The following is a 19,115-nucleotide window of genomic DNA, read 5'->3' as shown; positions in this document are numbered from 1 at the left end:
AAAACAGTGATTCACTTGCAGAAATACATTTGAAAATGACCCCCAATATGTGTTACAGACTAACATACAGTTTTCAGAATGTCTTTATATATTGCACATCAGCATTTAATCCAACAGCCTCCAGTTTCCATTATTTCATTTTTAATTCTTTTTCAGCAACACGACCTCTTACACTCTTCTCATGTTTCAAAATGTTTGCCAATAAAATCTGTTTTTCAAAATAAAAAGTATCTCAGTCCTATAAAAGTTGAGGGCCGCGCCCATGGCATTCACGGTGTTATACTGCCGGAAACCCGTTTAAGCAAGCACCGACCCGAGGCAAATAAGTGCTACGGCCCTTTAAATAGAAAGAGGCAGAGTTCTGCAGTGATGCTGCTGTGTGCATGCTGCAGACTAGCAGACTGACGTCAGATCGGCCCATGCCGACCCGGCTGTCCCAACAGACTTTAGTATTTCTACTGCAAATGCTGCAAAGATATGGGTGGGGTTTTCAGTCAAGGCAAAAAAAAAAAAAAAAAAAAAATCCTGTCTGACAACCTGACAAGCAGAGTTTAAAGATGCCCCAGAATTTTGAGTCTGAAATGTACATGAACAGGTGAAGTTTCTCAAATACTAACTACACATTTCTTTAATATGTATATTTTTTTTGGGGGGTTGGGGTAGGGAGGGGAAAGGACTCTGATGCCTGCACGTGTATCAGTGCCTTATTTTAAATTAGGTGCTCTGTACTCACTACTGTGCTCAGGAAGCACTTCTTCGATTTTGTGGGAATTAAAAAGATCCTCAGTCAGTAAGATCAAGCCATCTAAATCGAAAACGATGGACTGGAGTCTCTATTACAGTCAGCCAGGAGATGAAATGCAACATCCGTAGTACCCACAAAATGACATAAATGCATATTCTGGAGATATTTCTTCGAGACAAATTTTTACCATCCTCATCACCCCCTCCTACCAGGGGCGGCGATGACCCCCTTGTCTTCCCACACCCACCTTCAGGAGGTATTCCTGTTCTCATTTTTAGGGTGAAAGGAAACCTAGGTCTTTACAGAGTCCTTTTTTTTTTTTGTCAGCCAAAGTGCCTGATTATTTTAACCTTCAAAAGTCTTCAGTTCCTGGATGGTTTTACATTCTCCTTAGATCATCCTGATCGAAAGCTCATTGCTGCAGCGGTCTGGTCTTCCTTGTGGTATTTGACTTTGCATCTGGTTTGAACTGAGTCCCGCCTTTAATGTCTGGCCTGTCTCACACGCTTCTTCACACTGTCTGCATTGAGTGACACACACTATATTGAAGGACGAGCACAAGCAGAAGGAGGCTCATGTTGAAACTTCTCCCCATGCCCGCGCCATTCACCCTGGCAGGAAACTGTGCTTTGATCAGCCAAGTCCTGAACATAGGGCAGACAAATTGTCTGAATATGGACCTCCCGGTTGTTAACAAGTTTCACCTATTTTAAAACACTAGCTAAAGTTTTCTGTCCACAGTCCACTTTTATAGACCTGATGCAGCTTTTGCCAGTTATGAACTACTTCCGTCTAGGCGAGAGTCAGACCCATCTTGATCTTTCTAATCAAAGTGCCCATCCCCTTTCATTCACACCGTTACAGCCCTCCCCTCTCTCCCGCCTCATGCCTGTACTCTCTTCACACATGCATGGCACAGTGGATCCCCACAGCTGCACCCAGATCAGGAGCCACAGTCTCTCTTTCACACACAGCAAAGCCACATTAGCACACATTCCACTCCCTACAATCAGTCGCACAAGCTAAAGGGACTCTGCTCACTGTAGTGTTAACCTAGCCACTCATATCTTTTCAGCTATACATTGTCCAGCACAAACAGGTCACCCAAAAGAAACATGGAAATTAAAACTCATCCTCTTCTTGGGCTCATGGGGGATGGTAATCGTATGGGGAGGCCTGTGGCTTGACCCTTCGCATTCATTTCTTGGCATTCTAGATATGGAATAAAAATGTTCTGGAACGAATCGCTAATAATTATTAACAACAACTCACTCCAAAATTTGTGATCCATGATTTGGGGTCTGCAAAACTACTAATTCAGTGATTTTGTTGGGTATTGGCAACCCTGCCTCATGATTCGTTCAAATCATGGTTTATAATTCATTTTTGGAAATTGTGTTTCAGATTTAGTAAGGGCTTTGGTTTTAAAAAAAGAAGATATAAAGAGACCACAAAGAGGGCAGAGGGGGAAATTGATGCCCAGTGTTATTCCACCCACCAATTACATTTTGGTGAGGAGGGAGCATATGCCCCAAGCGTGCACTGGTCAACCACCCCCCGAAAGCTGTTCATTAAGACATACCACGATGTTGGATCCCGTAGAGAAGTGCAATGGACTACATTTCCCAGGCTGCAGTGCTGCCTGGACATATGGGACTCTGGAATGGAGTCCCTGAGAGTAGGGAGGGCAGGGGATTCCAGACTCACCAGGTACACAGGTGGGTTTAAACTGGAGAGAGCATGAACCTCAAAGAAGAGGAGGAAAGAAAGGCAGCCAGTGTCTGCAGACAAGCTGGGAGGAGAGGCGGAACCCATGAAAGTGGAAGCAGCGGACGAGCAGAGTGGAATGGGGGGGGGTAGAATAACGCGAGGCCTCAAAAGCAGTTTAATTTCGCAGAACGTTTATGCATGGGAGGGGGCTGGAAGGTGGCGCTGTAATTCTTGCAAGTGGGGGAGGGGATAACGCACCGAGAGAAGCCCAAACACTACAGACATTTCGCTTGCTTATCTTTGCTGTGCGAGGGAGAGCTATTTAACTACAATGACTGTTTGGGGAATGAGCCCATGTTTATTACAACTGTAGTAATTAGGAGAAACGGCGATAAAGGGAGAAAGCCAGAACAGGGCGAAACTTTTTGTTTTTGCTTTGGTAGGGAGGGGGGGGGTAATTTAACTGCAAGGATCACTTACAGAGTGCACCTGCGATCATAAAACCTAGCGTGCATTTATTGAAGGGGGACTTGCAGGGCTAAGAATGCTGGGCTGGCACTCCCCTGGTGCTCCCCGTTAAAAGACGGGAATAGAGGGAAGCTATGTCAGAGACCAACAGCGAGGGCGGACCTGCACAACACGCAAACAAAAATGTGCGATCTGAAAACTTCCCCGGTCATTACTTGTCGATCTTGGGCTGAAGGAAATGATGATACATGTAGCACAATTCAGCCACTGTCTACCAAAAATCATCCCTGGATGCTAATTTTGTTAATCCCTGCAAACAGAGCTTTTATACCTTTTGTTAAGTAGAAGAAAAGATTAATTTTAAATTTGTTTTTTGTTTTTTTTGTCAAGGAGCAATTAAGGAGCATTAGAAGTACTGGTGGCCCGCAGCCATCCATGATATCACTTCTTTTAGCATGCAGCAAAGCCATCGCTGCTGTAAGCCACCCATGCCCAAACTATTCTGTGCCGAAGAAACCATTCTGTCTGATCAAAATGCTCAGAATACCTTCAAGCTGTCACCGCTATTTCTAATTAAGCAATGCGTTCTTTCAGAAGACTGAAATTAATGACGCTGGTTGGCTGTATGTCTCCCGGAGCTTTGGTTAGTGCTGCCTAGTTTCCCTGCATCTCCAATGAGATTTTCCAGATTTATAACATCTGCAGTAATTAAGGAAACAGTCTTCAGCTGCAAGGCTTGAAAACTAACCAGAAAATATCTTTAGCTTCCAAGAATCCTCAAAGAACCAAAAAACTGCAGAGAGAGAGATCAGACTTCATGGTCTCATGTTTGCTATAGATTTATCTGTATGTGTGTATGCCCTCTGTGGAAGTGCATGCTACAAGGACAGTTCTGTACCTATAATATAGAATATCTTACTCTCATTTATTTACCAATATTTATATTGTGTCTAATCATCACAGTTTTACTATGTGGATAATCTAGGATACATGCTGTAAATAATATTAATAAGACAGATACAACATAAAATCCAAAACAACTATATTCCTAAAGGAAAACAGTTCATGTAAATAAACATCTTAAATCAGGTAACCTAATTTAAAAAAAAAAAGTCTTATTGTAAGATATCAATGAAAATATCCATATTTATATTTGTGAATGCCCATAATGCAGAAATAGTGCTGCCAACCGGCCATGCATGTCTGGCAACCCACTTTAAGTCTCCCTGGGCATTCCATAAATCATAAACCTAGATTTAGTTTATTGCAAATATTTGTTGCTATTTTTTTGCAGCCTATTTTATAAGGCAGAAGAGGTGACGGCTCTTTTACCTCCTACTAGAGTCACTTGTCTTTCATCTTTCATTTATGAATCATCCAATAATTTCATTCTGCAAGGGAATTTGTATATATCCTAACCAGCATGACGTTAACCCCAAACCATTCTAGACTGTACAAAGTGTCTTGGATGTCCTTCCACATTAGACACAGAGTCCTAGAAATTGATCTGGATGTTCTTTAGCTGCTTAGGACTCTTTAATCTAAAGTGGGACAGGTCCAAGGATGCGCGTGTTAGAAAGGTAGGAGGGTAGGATTTCCACACTAGAGCAATACAGTAGTGACTTTTCTTGCTTTAAAAAAAAACAACAAAAAAATTGCTTTCACTACCTTATTTTGCAAATTGATGACTCAACAGGATAAGAGTGAATTCTGTGGCTTACATGGACAATGTCACCTTGTGGTAGGCCCTTGTTGTACTGTGCATGGTTTTATCAGCACTTGGCTGGGAAACCCATTTTCTCCAAAGCTTACTTTTCATTCTGTCTCCTCAGTGTGACTCCAGGGCACATCGCTGCTTCCAGCACAAAGAACGTCTAACCAAGGTAAAAGGAAAGGCAGCAAGCAAATGAGGCTTTGATAATTTCAAGTTATTACATCTACAGAATCCAACTGCCAAAATGCTACTTGATGGATGTCTTGAGTCTTGTAGTAAATGAGATATGAAATATATTCACTACCACATATTCAAACACTATATTCCATGGGAAATACTAGTGCTTAGTGCTATCTAGTACTTTTTCATCCCAAATCTCACACTGGTAGAAAATTAATATACAATTTTAATAGAGTTTTTCCACATGCATTGCACTGGAGAGGCCTTTTTGAGAGTATAATAGATTTCAGAAATCATAATTAGAGCCCCCTCAAAGGAAAGGATGTAAGAAGACTTTTCAGTGCTTGGATAGTCCACGGTGAAGCAATGTATCTAGTCCAAAAGTTCTCAGCCCTGTCCTGGAGACACGCCTAACCAATCTGATTTTCAGGACAGTGACAATAAATTTGCATGAGATAGATTGGCATATGCTGGGTCTTCAGTGTGTGCAGACATACATACTCATTAAGAGCCCAACATTCAAAACTGTGCACGTAAGTGGACACACAGAGATTTGTAGAACTATTTTATAAACTGTGTGGCACATACCACACAGTTTATACAATACCATACATTTCTGCCCAAACGTACGCATGTATGTTGCAGGAAATGCATATATTTCTAATGCAGAAACTACTTACTTTCTCTACCTATTTTGTAAATGTATGCATACATATTTTAGGTGCATAAAAATATATAACATGTCCTCTTGATAGCCCTGATTTAAATGCTGAAGCAGGTATTTTACAAAGCATGCACAAATACCATTCTGAAAATACTTGTGTAGATACTTGGACTCATCAGTTTGCTGATAGAGCCACCAGTTCACCCAGTCTTTCTCCATTGCACCTAGCACTTCACCCTGAACCATTACCACCAGTTCACCCAGACCTCCCACCCAAGAACTGCAGACAAAAGGCAAGTCCATTACCAGTTGTAAAAATGCTTAGACACGTTCTGTACAAAAGCAACTTGGATGTGTACTTTTGAATCCTGCCCTGGAGCAACCCTAGACTGGACCTCTTTTCTCCCAGTAAAATATATGCACCATATTGCAAGTACAAATATACTTTCAAAGTTTATAAAATAGCATATGCATGCGTACATGTTACTTGTGTGTATGTTATTTTTGTTCACGCAAACTCCTTTGAAAAATCACTCCTAAGAATACCCTGAAAACCAGACTGGTCAGGGTGCTTCTAGCATGGGGTAGAGAACTACTGAACTGATCAACTGACATCCTCAAGTTAACACAAAACTGTGACCAAGCGGGAATATTCCATTCTGTCCATTAGACCACACTTTTCCCATTTCTCCTTTCCATTCATTAGAGCAGTTTTTATATTACATAATTCCGGAAAATAGCACTGCACTATGTTTTCACGGTTTCCAAAAATAGGGGGCTTCAAAATAATACGATATTATCAACAACAGGGAATCATTTCTTTGGTGGGCTTTAAGCAGGCTATTAATGGATCTGTATCTATCGACATAAAGTAATTATACTGATGTCAGAAATAAGCTGTAATTCAGTGCATGCACATCATTATTCACAGTGAAGTTGTGAGGCTGGATCTACAATTCTTGTCAAACCTTTAGCTGCTGGAACAGTTAAGTGGAAAAATTGCCTGCTGCATGACAGGTCTGCTGTGGGCTCATGTACATCATAAAGACAGATTGTAAAAAGCAATTAGATAAGCCAAGCAGGGTCTTTATGGTGCATTTGATTCTTAATTTTGATAATAGCACTATTTAAATGTATGAATAATAATAATAATAAGTACTTAGGAGGTGGCATTGTCTATGGGTTGGAACATTGAGCAAGAAGTAAAGAGAAGTCTTTGGCCTTAAGTTTTTAAATCAGCTCTAACAGTGATGATGCTGTGTGACCTTGGGCAAGTCATTTGATTTCCCTTTCCCTCAGTTCAACAAACTGTACTTGGGTACAAATCATTTCCCCATTGTTCCTGTTCTCTCCACCCCTTCTGTTTCAATGGGCTCATACCTAGTTGAGATACAATATCTAACCACTCAAACAAGATGGCCGCCTCAGTACCACATATATTGCATTTTATTGGTAAATAGGATCTAATCAACTACCAGTAAAGAAGTTGGAAAACACCATACCAAGGATGGAAAAAATGTGCTTGAAATGCAAAGAAGCAGGGTATAAGAACTATTGCTCGTTCCATACTTAGGAGCCTGGACCTCAGAGAGTAAAGCTATCTGGTGGGAGGAAAGGAATCTCATAGAGACATTAGAGTGGTTGTACAAAAAGGGTCCATCTCTATGTTCTTTCTATGTGCCCCTGAGTGCCAAGTAAAGGATCCGTCTAGCCCAGGGGTTATATGTACATTTCTGCACATGTGCAGATGGAAAATTACACAGGCAGGTACTTTGTCAGTTGCATAAGAAAGAATGCCTAATAAAAGAGAATTCTGGGAGAAAGGACTATTTCTGTAAAGTCTTTGACACAGTTCCACTTAGCTGACATGAATAAACTGAGCACCCTTGCTATGGGCCCTAAAGTGACTGGTTCAGTGGGAGGCAACACAGAGTAGTGGTACATGGAGCTCGCTCTGAGGAAAGGAGCATTACAAGGAGTGTGCCACAAGTATCAGTTCTTGGACCTGTTCCTTTCAACATTTTCATAAGTGATATTGTAGAAGGACTATCAGGAAAAGTTTGTCTTTTTGTGGATGATACCAAAATCTACAACAGGGTAGACAGCCAGGAAGGTATGGGAAACTTAAGAAATGATCTAGAGTCAGGCAGCTAAGATTTAATGCTTAAAAAAATGCAGTCATGCATTTGGGCTCCAAAAATCTAAAGAAGAGGTACATTATAGGGGGTGAAATACTTCTATACACTAAACAAGAGCGAGATCAGGAAGTGATGGTATCTGATAATCTCAAGGTAGCCAAACAGATGGATAAAGGCAATGGTAAACACCAGAAAGATGCTTGGATACAAAGGGAGAGGAATAGTCAGCAAAAAAAAAAAAAGAAGATATTTCTCCTGTTTAAGTCCCTGGTGAGACCTTATTTGGAATAATGGCTTCAGTTCTGGAGACCACACCTTCAAAAGGATATAAACAGGGTGGAGTTGGTCCAAATGGTGGCTACTAAAATGGTCAGTGATCTTTGTTATATAAGCATATGGGGGTCAGACAAAGATCTAAACATGTATACTCTAGAGCAGGGTTCTCAACCGGTGTGTCGTGACACACCAGTGTGTCACCAAGCACCGGCAGGTGTGTTGTGGCTCCCGGTGTCCCACTGCCCCGCTTGTGCTTCCCTTCTCCCCAGGGGCGGGGCCAAAGAGTGGAGAGACCTGTGCGCCGCCGTCGGAAGCCAGGCCAGCAGTGGCTGCTAAGTGGAGGCCAGGCTTATTGGGCCAAATGAGAAGAGGCTCCATGTGAGCTTGTGTGTGTGTGTGGTAGAATGGGTGACTGAGTCCGTGAGTGGCAGCTTTGTGTGTGTGTGTGTGTGGTAGAATGGATGCCTGGGTGCATGAGTGGCAGCTCTGTGTGTGTGTGTGTGTGTGTGTGTGTGGTAGAATGGATGCCTGGGTGGTGAGTGGCAGCTTCGTGTGTGTGTGGTGTAGAATGGGTACCTGGGCGTGAGTGGCAGCTTTGTGGGTTGTGGTAGAATGGGAGCAAGAGCATTTGTGTATGATTGAGAGCTTGTATGTAAGTGACAGAGCATGTGTGTGATTGAGAGAGAGACTGGTCAGAGATGATGTGTTTCTTTGAGAGAGAGACAGACTGGTCAGGAAGCTTACTGGTATCTGTGAGAGACAGACTGGTCAGGGAAGTGACTGGTGTCTGTGTGAGAGAGACAGAGACTGGTCAGGGAGGTGACTGGTGTGTGTGTGTGTGGGAGAGACTGAGACTGGTCAGGGAGGTGACTGGTGTGTGTGTGGAAGAGACAGAGACTGGCCAGGGAGGTGACTGGTGTGTGTGTGGGGGGGGGGGGGGGGGAGACAGAGATGGTCAGGGAGGTGACTGGTGTGTGTGGGAGAGACAGAGACTGGTCAGGGAGGTGACTGGTGTGGTGTGTGTGTGAGAGAGACACAGACTGGTCAGGGAGGTGACTGGGTGTGTGTGGAAGAGACAGAGACTGGCCAGGGAGGTGACTGGGGTGTGTGGGGGGGGGGAGACAGAGACTGGTCAGGGAGGTGACTGGTGTGTGGGGGGGAGAGACAGAGACTGGTCAGGGAGGTGACTGGTGTGTGTGTGTGTGAGAGAGAGACACAGACTGGTCAGGGAGGTGACTGGTGTGTGTGTGGAAGATACAGAGACTGGCCAGGGAGGTGACTGGTGTGTGTGTGGGGGGGGGGGGGGGGGGAGACAGAGACTGGTCAGGGAGGTGACTGGTGTGTGTGTGGAGACAGAGACTGGTCAGGGAGGTGACTGGTGTGTGTGTGGTGAGAGAGACACAGACTGGTCAGGGAGGTGACTGGTGGTGTGTGTGAAAGAGACAGAGACTGGCCAGGGAGGTGACTGGTGTGTGTGGGGGGGGGAGACAGAGACTGGTCAGGGAGGTGACTGGTGTGTGGTGGGAGAGACAGAGACTGGCCAGGGAGGTGACTGGTGTGTGTGTGGGTGGGGGGGGGGGAGACAGAGACTGGTCAGGGAGGTGACTGGTGTGTGTGTGGGAGAGACAGAGACTGGTCAGGGAGGTGGTGACTGGTGTGTGTGTGTGTGTGTGAGAGAGACACAGACTGGTCAGGAGGTGACTGGTGTGTGTGGAAGAGACAGAGACTGGCCAGGGAGGTGACTGGTGTGTGTGGTGGGGGGGAGACAGAGACTGGTCAGGAGGTGACTGGTGTGTGTGTGTGTGAGAGAGAGACACAGACTGGTCAGGGAGGTGACTGGTGGTGTGTGGAAGATACAGAGACTGGCCAGGGAGGTGACTGGTGTGTGGTGGGGGGGGGGGGAGACAGAGACTGGTCAGGGAGGTGACTGGTGTGTGGTGTGAGACAGAGACTGGTAGGGAGGTGACTGGTGTGTGTGTGTGTGTGTGAGAGGACACAGACTGGTCAGGGAGGTGACTGGTGTGTGTGTGAAAGAGACAGAGACTGGCCAGGGAGGTGACTGGTGGTGTGTGGGGGGGGGGGGAGACAGAGACTGGTCAGGGAGGTGACTGGTGTGTGTGTGGGAGAGACAGAGACTGGTCAGGGAGGTGACTGGTGTGTGTGTGTGTGAGAGAGACACAGACTGGTCAGGGAGGTGACTGGTGTGTGTGGAAGAGACAGAGACTGGCCAGGGAGGTGACTGGTGTGTGTGGGGGGGGGGGGGAGACAGAGACTGGTCAGGGAGGTGACTGGTGTGTGTGTGAGAGAGACAGAGACTGGTCAGGGAGGTGACTGGTGTGTGTGTGTGGGGGGAGAGACAGAGACTGGACAGGGAGGGAGGTGACTGGTGTGTGTGTGTGTGTGTGTGTGTGTGTGTGAGGAAGAGATACTAGTTAGGGAGGTTACTAGTCTGTGTGAGACAGAGACTGTCTGTGACTGGTTGTAGGCCCTAAGGAAGAGGACTGTGAGGACAGAGCTTCAGCAGCCACTGCTGCTTCTGGTGAGTGCTATTGGCCTGCAAGGGAAAGGAGTAGGAGAGTTGCTGGAGAGGGTAAGTAAAGGTGGCTTTTTAAGTTTATCTTGATTGACTGCCATTTTAATTATTGGGTATTATGTGATATGTCTGCTGTTTTGAAATATTTTATTGATATATATGGACAATTTTTTAATAATTTTTATGAGTTTTAATTGTTGGATGTTATTCTGTTCATCAGCTGTTTTATAACATTTATTAGTATAGTTTTACAATTATTTCTGTGTGGGATCTATAGCAGCTTGGCTTGCTGTGTTTTCCTAATAGGAGGAGTATTAGTGTTTAGGGCCTGGTTAAATATTTGTAGTAGTAAATTACTGTCTTTTCATAAGGAGGAGTATTATGCCTGCCAGTAAAGAGAGTTTGTTTTGCTTTTACTGAGATGTCATCAGAACCAGAATATCTTTTTTTTGTATGGTGAATTGTACGGGTAATGCCCTAATTCTGCTCTGCACCCATTGCTGGGGGTCGAGGGGGTTCCTGAGGATGCAGAATGTATATTTACATTTTGCCCCGTGATGGTCGCATGTGAGAACCATCTATCAGGTGTGTCCCGGCTGAAAAAGGTTGAGAACCATAGAGACATATAAAAACCTCAGAGATATCAATGGACAGGAGCTGGGCCTCTTTCACCAGAAAGAAGACTCTAGAAGGGGATCATGGGTTGAAGGTGAAAGAGGGTAGACTCAGGAATAATCTAAAGAAGCATTTCTTTACAGAAAGGGTGGCGGATGTATGGACCAGCCTCCTAGGGAGGTGGTGGAGCCAAGGTCCGTAGGTGAATTTAAGAAAGGCTCTATGAGGGAGTGGAAGAGCTTGCATATCTGAGCAGTTATGTGGTTAGGCAGGCTAAAGAGGCCTTATGATCTTTTGCTTCTGTAATATTTCTAAGATACTAGTAGAGTTGTCCTCTGAAAAGACAAAGCTTATGATTACAAAAATAGAATGGGTCGAGACAGACGAGATCTTTGAACCTTTCCTTTTATAGATATCCTTTTCCTCGAGGTTTGGCATGACACATCAGGCTCTAATTTTTGTGAAATCATTCTCTCTAACTATATGAATAAACACAGCTGAGCCTGCTACATTGGTTCACTTCACCACGCTGAGCAATGCTTACTATTAAATCTCTAATGTAATTGCTTGTCACATTTTAAATCTGAATTCAATCAATTAAAGCTGCCTCATTGTAACCAGGTCTCAGCTTTTAGTGTCAGGCCATTTAATCTACATTTTTAGAGAAGGATCTTTATATAGATTTAGGAATATGGGTATCCATGTCTGATTTGCAATGCAAAGCAACATGCAGATTTACAAAAATAATATAATTACTTTGCTTGATAAAAGTAATCCCCTTTCATAGGGCACGTCCTTTATTTAACAAGGAGCCACCTTCAGCTGCTGCAGAGTAGGGAAAAGCTGGCAGCAACTTCAAATCAGGATTCTTCCAGCAGGGGGCAGCAAAAAGCTGCACATCCCAAGGGGATAGCTCACTCCGTCTACACACTGGAGGCTGTTCCGAAACAAAACGGACTTTTATTGAAGACAAAAGTAAAAGTGTGAAGTACACACAAAAAAAAAAAAAAAAAAGGGCAGCTTTTAGAGTCTGAACAGGCGTTTAGCACAAAGATACAGATTCTCATGCCAGCTGAGCAAATCTGCAGAAAACTCTACCGCCTCCTGTTCCCAGTGGGTTCTCTCTCTCTCAGAACCCTAGAAACCAGACAAGTCCTCTTCTCCGACCTGAGAAACTGAACTAGTACCCGACTGGTACAGCAGATTCCTGGGATAGTGACCTTCCTGGATCCTTCCTGGAGCCCACTCCAACCAGTACAGAGAGGACAAGGAAGACAAGCTTCCCTTTCTTCCTGCAGACCCTCAGCCCTTGCTGCCTCTCCCTACCTTGCCTGGGTGTCGTCGTCCCCTACTGACTCATGGAGTCCCCCTTAACTTTGAACAAAATGACCTGCCGTGTAGGGGATGGACTCTAATTATCACCCCCAAAAAAAGCTACACAGCCAGGAAACCTTCCAATGCTGGAAGTTTCCACATTATAACATATACAGCAGGCCGGGTCAGCCTTATATTAATGAAACTGGTGTGCATTCCTTCCAAACTACCGTGGCTACGGAATTCTGTGCACGCCAAGGGGAGAACAGCCTAGGCAGGTTTTAAGGAGGACTATGGAGAACACTATTTGGTTTCCATTAATTTCATTTTTTTTCTCATGTTTGGTTATTTGTTTCATTCTTAGTTCATGCCATTTTTTTTTTACACGTACTATATTTTCAAATAGCACATGTTGTAAAAAAAAAAAAATGGCATGAGCTAAGAATGAAACAATACAAACCATGATATTTCGCTAGAGGGTTTTTTGGGGGTTTTTTGCATTGTTTACATGGAAAATGATAGAAAAGGATTGCCTAACATTTCTCTTGGTGACATTAATTTTGAATATTCTGATGAAGTTCAGAATTTGGGATTCTTATTTGATTCTTCATTTATCATAGAGAAAACAAATTCAGTTCTTTCTTCAGGATATTTTCAGTTGAAGCAACTAAGAGATCTTTAATCGATCGGGCTGATTTTTGTATGTTAGTTCTGGACTAAGGCAATTCTCTGCACCTTGGAATTACCAAAAATAGATTGCGTGCATTACAGCTCTTTCAGAATTCGGCTGCTAGGTTGGTATTGAAAGTCTCCAGATATGTCCATGTGACACCATTGTTACGTCAGCTTCATTGGTTGCCTGTTTGACAATGGGTCTAAGACATATGTTTACATCAACTCACAATATGGCCCCAACATTTTTAGTAAATCTGTTTAAGGAGTACGTTCCAAAATGAACGCTGCATTCAGCTGATAAGAAACTTTGATTTGCCTTCAGCTACATGACACAAAGTCACGGAGCCTTTTTTTGGGGGGGTGTTGTTTTGTGGAATGATTTAACTGTGGAGTTAAGGGAGCTTACTTATTTCAAACTGTTTAGTAAAACTCTCAAGGGAAGTTTATTCAGAGATTTGCTGATTGCTTATGGTTTGTTTTATAATGATGCTGTATGTATTTTGTGTAATCCGCTTACTATGGCATTGCCACTATAGGCAGAATAAAAGTGTTTTAAATAAAATAAATAAATAAATACAAAAAGATTGTTAATGTCATTTTAAAATGACAGCATATCCCTAGTTTCAACTCTGCTCCTCATGTCTCTCCTCTGGCTTCCTAAACCCGTCTGGCATGAAAAGGATATTCAAAAAAAGAAGGTAAAACCAACTGTAGCCCCCACCCAAGGGGGTGGTGATGGACTGATTCCCCCTTTATGAATAGACTTCTGTGGAGAACTGTCCCCGAGAACCAGCAAATACAATGAAATAAAACACTAATTTTATAGTTGCAGGAAGCAGGACTGCATTAAGCTGTGCAATGAAGGCAAACAGTATGAACAAGTTGTACAGTAACATAACCATGGATGTTGAAGATCTTTGTACTTGCTTGCTGGTACTGAGACCTGGGAGTATACCTTTAAATTATCAGTGAGCTAATTATATGCCTGGAGAGTATAACACTACACTAATCACTGTGCCCAGTAATACACATGTATAAAGAAATACAGATGTTCCTTATCCCACAGGGGATAGCAGTCACCCTTGACCTTCTGAGGGTGTCAGACAATGCTGGTTCCACTGGGATGAGCAAAAAAAAAAAAAAAAAGATGATCCTGTCCCTGGTGACAGGGCCATGGATTCAAGAGTTAATGTTTAAACATAGAACTAGATTTACTTGCAATCCACAGATTTACAGGTGTTTTAGATGAATAACTATTTTTTAGGTAGTGGTGAATGTCATTATAGTGGATTAGCAGTCAGAAATCAGCACAGCGCCCAGTACCCAAAGTCTAATCTTTCTGTGCATAAGGACATAAGGACATGCCATACTGGGTCAGACCAAGGGTCCATCAAGCCCAGCATCCTGTTTCCAACAGTGGCCAATCCAGGCCATAAGAACCTGGCAAGTACCCAAACACTAAGTCTATTCCATGTAACCATTGCTAATGGCAGTGGCTATTCTCTAAGTCAACTTGATTAGTAGCAGATAATGGACTTCTCCAAGAACTTATCCAAAACTTTTTTAAACCCAGCCACACTAAGGTGCAGAACTTATAACCTTTGCGCACGGCCTACATTGTGCGCGCTACCCGGCACACACAAATGTAGGCCGATTTTATAACATGTGCGTGCAGCCGCACGCATGTTATAAAAACCGGGGTCGGCGCGCGCAAGGGGGTCCAAACTTGTGCACCTTGCACGCGCTGAGCCTTAGGGGAGCCCCAATGGCATTCCCCGTTCCCTCCAAGGCCGCTCCGAAATCCCTGGAGAGTATATCACTACACTAATCACTGGACACAGTAATACACATACAATTCGGAGCAGCCCCAGAGGGAACTTTCCTTCCGGTCCCCACCCCACCCCACACTTTTATTTCAGGAGTTACACCTGCCTCTGGCAGGTGTAACTTGTGCACTGGTGGGGTGCTGGCGTGCCATCCCCCAGCACGGCTGCTGTACCGGAGGACTCGGGACCGCTCCCTTCCCACCCCTTTTTCAAAGCCCCAGGACATACGCGCGTCCCGGGGCATGCGCGTGTCGCCGGCCTATGCAAAATAGGCTCGGCACGCGCAGGAGCAGGTTTTCGGGGTTACGCGTGTAACCTTTTGAAAAATCTGCCCCTAACTGTACTAACCACATCCCCTGGCAACAAATTACAGAGTTTAATTGTGTGTTGAGTGAAAAAGAATTTTCTCCGATTAGTTTTAAATGTGCTACATGCTAACTTCATAGAGTGCCCCCTAGTCTTTCTACTATCCGAAAAGTAAATAACCGATTCACATTTACCTATTCTAGACCTCTCATGATTTTAAACACCTCTATCATCCCCCCCCCTCCCCCCTCAGTCGTCTCTTCTCCAAGCTGAACAGCCCTAACCCTCTTTAGTCTTTCTTCATAGTGGAGCAGTTCCTTCCTTTTTATCATTTTGGTCGCCCTTCTCTGTACCTTCTCCATTGCAACTATATCTTTCTTGAGATGCGGTGACCAGAATTACACAATATTCAAGGTGCGGTCTTCACCATGGAGCGATACAGAGGCATTATGACATTTTCTGTTTTAGTCACCATTCCCTTCCTAATAATTCCAAACATGCTGTTTGCCCTTTTTGGACTGCCGGCAGCACACTGAACCGACGATTTCAAGTATTATTCTACGGTGACACCTAGATCTATTTCTTGGGTGGTAGCTTCTAATATGGAACCCTAACATTGTGTAATTATAGCATGGGTTATTTTTTCCCTATATGCATCACCCTTGCCACTTGTCCACATTAAATTTCATCTGCCATTTTTGATGCCCAATTTTCCAGTCTCACAAGGTCCCTCCTGTAATGTATCACAATCCACTTGTGATTTAACTACTCTGAATAATTTGTATCATCTGCAAATTTGATTACCTCACTCATCATATTTCCTCTCCAGATTCATTTATAAATATATTGAAGAGTACAGATCCTTGAGGCACTCACACTGCCCACTCCCCTATACTGAGAAAATTGTTCATTTAATCCTACCTCTCTGTTTCCTGTCTTTTAGCCAGTTTGTAATCCACGAAAGGACATCGCCACCTATCCCATGACTTTTTACTTTTTCTTAGAAGCCTCTCACTGAGGAACTTTGTCAATGCCTTCTGAAAATCCAAATATACTACATCCACCCGGTTCACCTATATCTACAAGTGAAGCAGATTTGTGATGTAAGACTTGCCTTGGGAAAGCCATGCTGACTTTGTTCCATTAAACCATGTCTTTCTATATGTTCTGTGATTTTGATCTTTAGAACACTTTCCACTATTTTTCCTGGCACTGAAGTCAGGCTAACTGGTCTGTAGTTTCCCGGATCATCCCCTGGAGACCTTTTTAAATATTGGGGTTATATTAGCCACCCTCCAGTCTTCAGGTACAATGGATAACTAGGTACAATGAATGATTTTAATGATAGGTTACAAATTTTTACTAATAGATCTGAAATTTTCATTTTTTAGTTCCTTCAGAACCCTGGGATGTATACCATCTGGTCCAGGTGATTTACTACTCTTCAGTTTGTTCAATCAGGCCTATCACATCTTCTAGGTTCGCCATGATTTGGTTTAGTTCATCTGAATCATTAACCATGAAAACCTTCTCCGGAACGGTTATTTCCCCATCATCCTCTTCAGTAAACACCGAAGCAAAGAAATTGTATAATCCTTCCACGATGGTCTTATCTTCTCTAAGTGCCCTTTAACCCCTTGATCATCTAGCAGTCCAACCGACTCCCTCGCAGGTTTTCTGCTTCGGATATAAATTTTTGAAGTTTATACTATGAATTTTTGCCCTTACAGCCAACTTCTTTTCAAATTCTCTCTTAGCCTATCAATGTCTACATTTAACCAGCCCAGTTGCATATGCTTTAACCTATTTTCTTCTGTTGAATCCTTCTTCCAGTTTTTGAATGAAGATCTTTTAGCTAAAATAGCCTCTTCACCTCACCTTTTTAACCATGCCAGTAATCATTTTTGCCTTCCTTCTACCTTTCTTAATGTGTGGAATACATCTGGACTGTGCTTCTAGGATGGTATTTTTAACAATGTCCACACCTCTTGCACCACTTTTTTACCTTTGTAGCTGCTCCTTTCAGTTTTTTTCTATTTTTCTCATTTTATCAAAGTTTCCCTTTTGAAAGTTTAGCACTAGAGCCATAGATTTACTTACTGTCCCACTTCCTGTCATTAATTTCAAATTTGATCATATTATGATCATTATTGTTAAGCGGCTCCTCACCACTGTTATGTCTCTCACCAAATCCTGTGCTCCACTCAGAATTAAATCTAAAATTGTTCCCTCTCGTCTGTTCAGAACCAATTCTTCCATAAAACTGTCATTTTTCCATCCAGGAACTTTATCTCTCTAGCATGTCCTGATGTTACATTTACCCAGTCAATATCGGGATAATTGAAATCTCCCATTATTACTGCACTACCACTTTGGTTAGCTTCCCTAATTTCTCTTAGCATTTCTCTGTCCATCTCACCATCTTGGTCAGCGTGGACGGTAGTATACTCCTATCACTATATTTTTCCTCAATACACAAGTTTTTTCTACCCTTAAATGTTGTTTGTGCCTGTCTGAGATAAGTACTCTGACTCCCAAGGCTTACTGGATATCATCCTGATCTTCACTCCAGCAGCCTTTATCCCAGTTCTTCTGTCCAGAGTTGCAGCGATCACAACAGGAACACTCCAATTCCTTATGCAGCTCATACTAAGCTATACATTCAGCTACCCACCCTAAACAAGATACTCATTGTGGGAAATCGCTCAGGAGACAATTGGCCTCATTTGAGCTGAGCTAGAGCAAACTGGGAGACTACTATTTCTAACATTCTTTTACAAAAAGCCAGAGCTTAACTGAAAAATACTGCTCCTTTGCTGATTGGCTCTTAGAGTCATGTGTTCTAAAGCATAGTGCAGTCACATGGTGCTAGTGACAAGCTGAAGCAGTCATGTTGTGCTTATCTGCAGCGGTCTCAGCAGCATGAAATCATTGGCAGCCACTCTGTAGTTGTCTGCAGGCGTCTCAGTATCATTTAATCATTAGTCTCTTGGCTGTTTCTCCATGACAGGCACAAAACGGAAAGGTAACAGAGCACTACACAACTAATCAAAGCACCCATACAAACAAGGGGAAGAGACTAAATTACTAAGAAAGTCTCAATTAATATGATTTAAAAAAAAATCTGACCTATTTACATAGAAACATAGAAATGATGGCAGCAGAACACCACCAAATGGTCCATCCAGTCTGCCCAGCAAGTTTCGCACTTTTTTTCCTCATACTTATCTGTTACTCTTGGCTCTTAGTAACCTTTTGGCTCTATTTCCTTCCATCCATACCATTAATGAGAGAGCAGTGTTGGAACTGTATCTAAGTGAAATATTCTAGCCCAATTAGTTAGGGGTAGCAACCACTGCAATAAGCAAGCCACACCCACGCCCACCCAGATTAAATAATTCAGTCCTTTGTTGGTTGTTGTCTGTATATAGATCCACCTTTCTTCATTAACCCTGCCATTGAAGCAGCGAGTTATGCTGGATATGCATTGAAAGTGAAGTATCAGACTTTCTCCACTGCTCGTTGAAGCAGAGAGATATGCTGGATATGCGTGAAGTATCAGTCTTTCTCCCCTGCCATTGAAGCAGAGAGCTGCTGGATATGCTTGAAGTATATGCTTGAAGCATTATTATATTAAGTTTTGAAATGTAATTTTTATTAGTTTTAATTTTTAGTAAGATTTTATGTTAAGATTTAGCTGTCGTATTTTATTATTTTATATATTAATAGTAATGTTAATACAATTAGACAATTTTATAATCAGAGTATTGTTCCAGAGTGCCAATTAGAAATGTGATTAGATAGGTAGACATCATATGATACAATTTTATTATTGTTATGATTTGACTGTTATTTTGGTTATGGAATTACAAGCCGTTAAGCCCGTTAAAACGGGCTACATTACATTTTGTTTTCAGTCCATTTTCTAACACAGCACCCTTCTACATTTTT

At 42.9% G+C, this 19,115-nt stretch overlaps 1 long non-coding RNA gene across 1 annotated transcript; it reads left to right on the top strand.

The window, feature by feature from the left end:
- Positions 1-2,365: 2,365 nt before the first annotated feature.
- LOC115092790 lies at positions 2,366-5,867 on the top strand. The gene is made up of 3 exons (XR_003857080.1): positions 2,366-2,463; positions 4,756-4,806; positions 5,710-5,867. It is a non-coding gene; the product is annotated as an uncharacterized LOC115092790 (long non-coding RNA).
- The last annotated feature ends 13,248 nt before the right edge of the window (positions 5,868-19,115 follow it).

Source organism: Rhinatrema bivittatum, chromosome 5 (genome assembly GCF_901001135.1).
Source record: "Rhinatrema bivittatum chromosome 5, aRhiBiv1.1, whole genome shotgun sequence".
Taxonomy (NCBI): domain Eukaryota; kingdom Metazoa; phylum Chordata; class Amphibia; order Gymnophiona; family Rhinatrematidae; genus Rhinatrema; species Rhinatrema bivittatum.
Note: the sequence above shows the minus strand (reverse complement) of the source record. Positions and strands in the feature narration are given on the sequence as shown.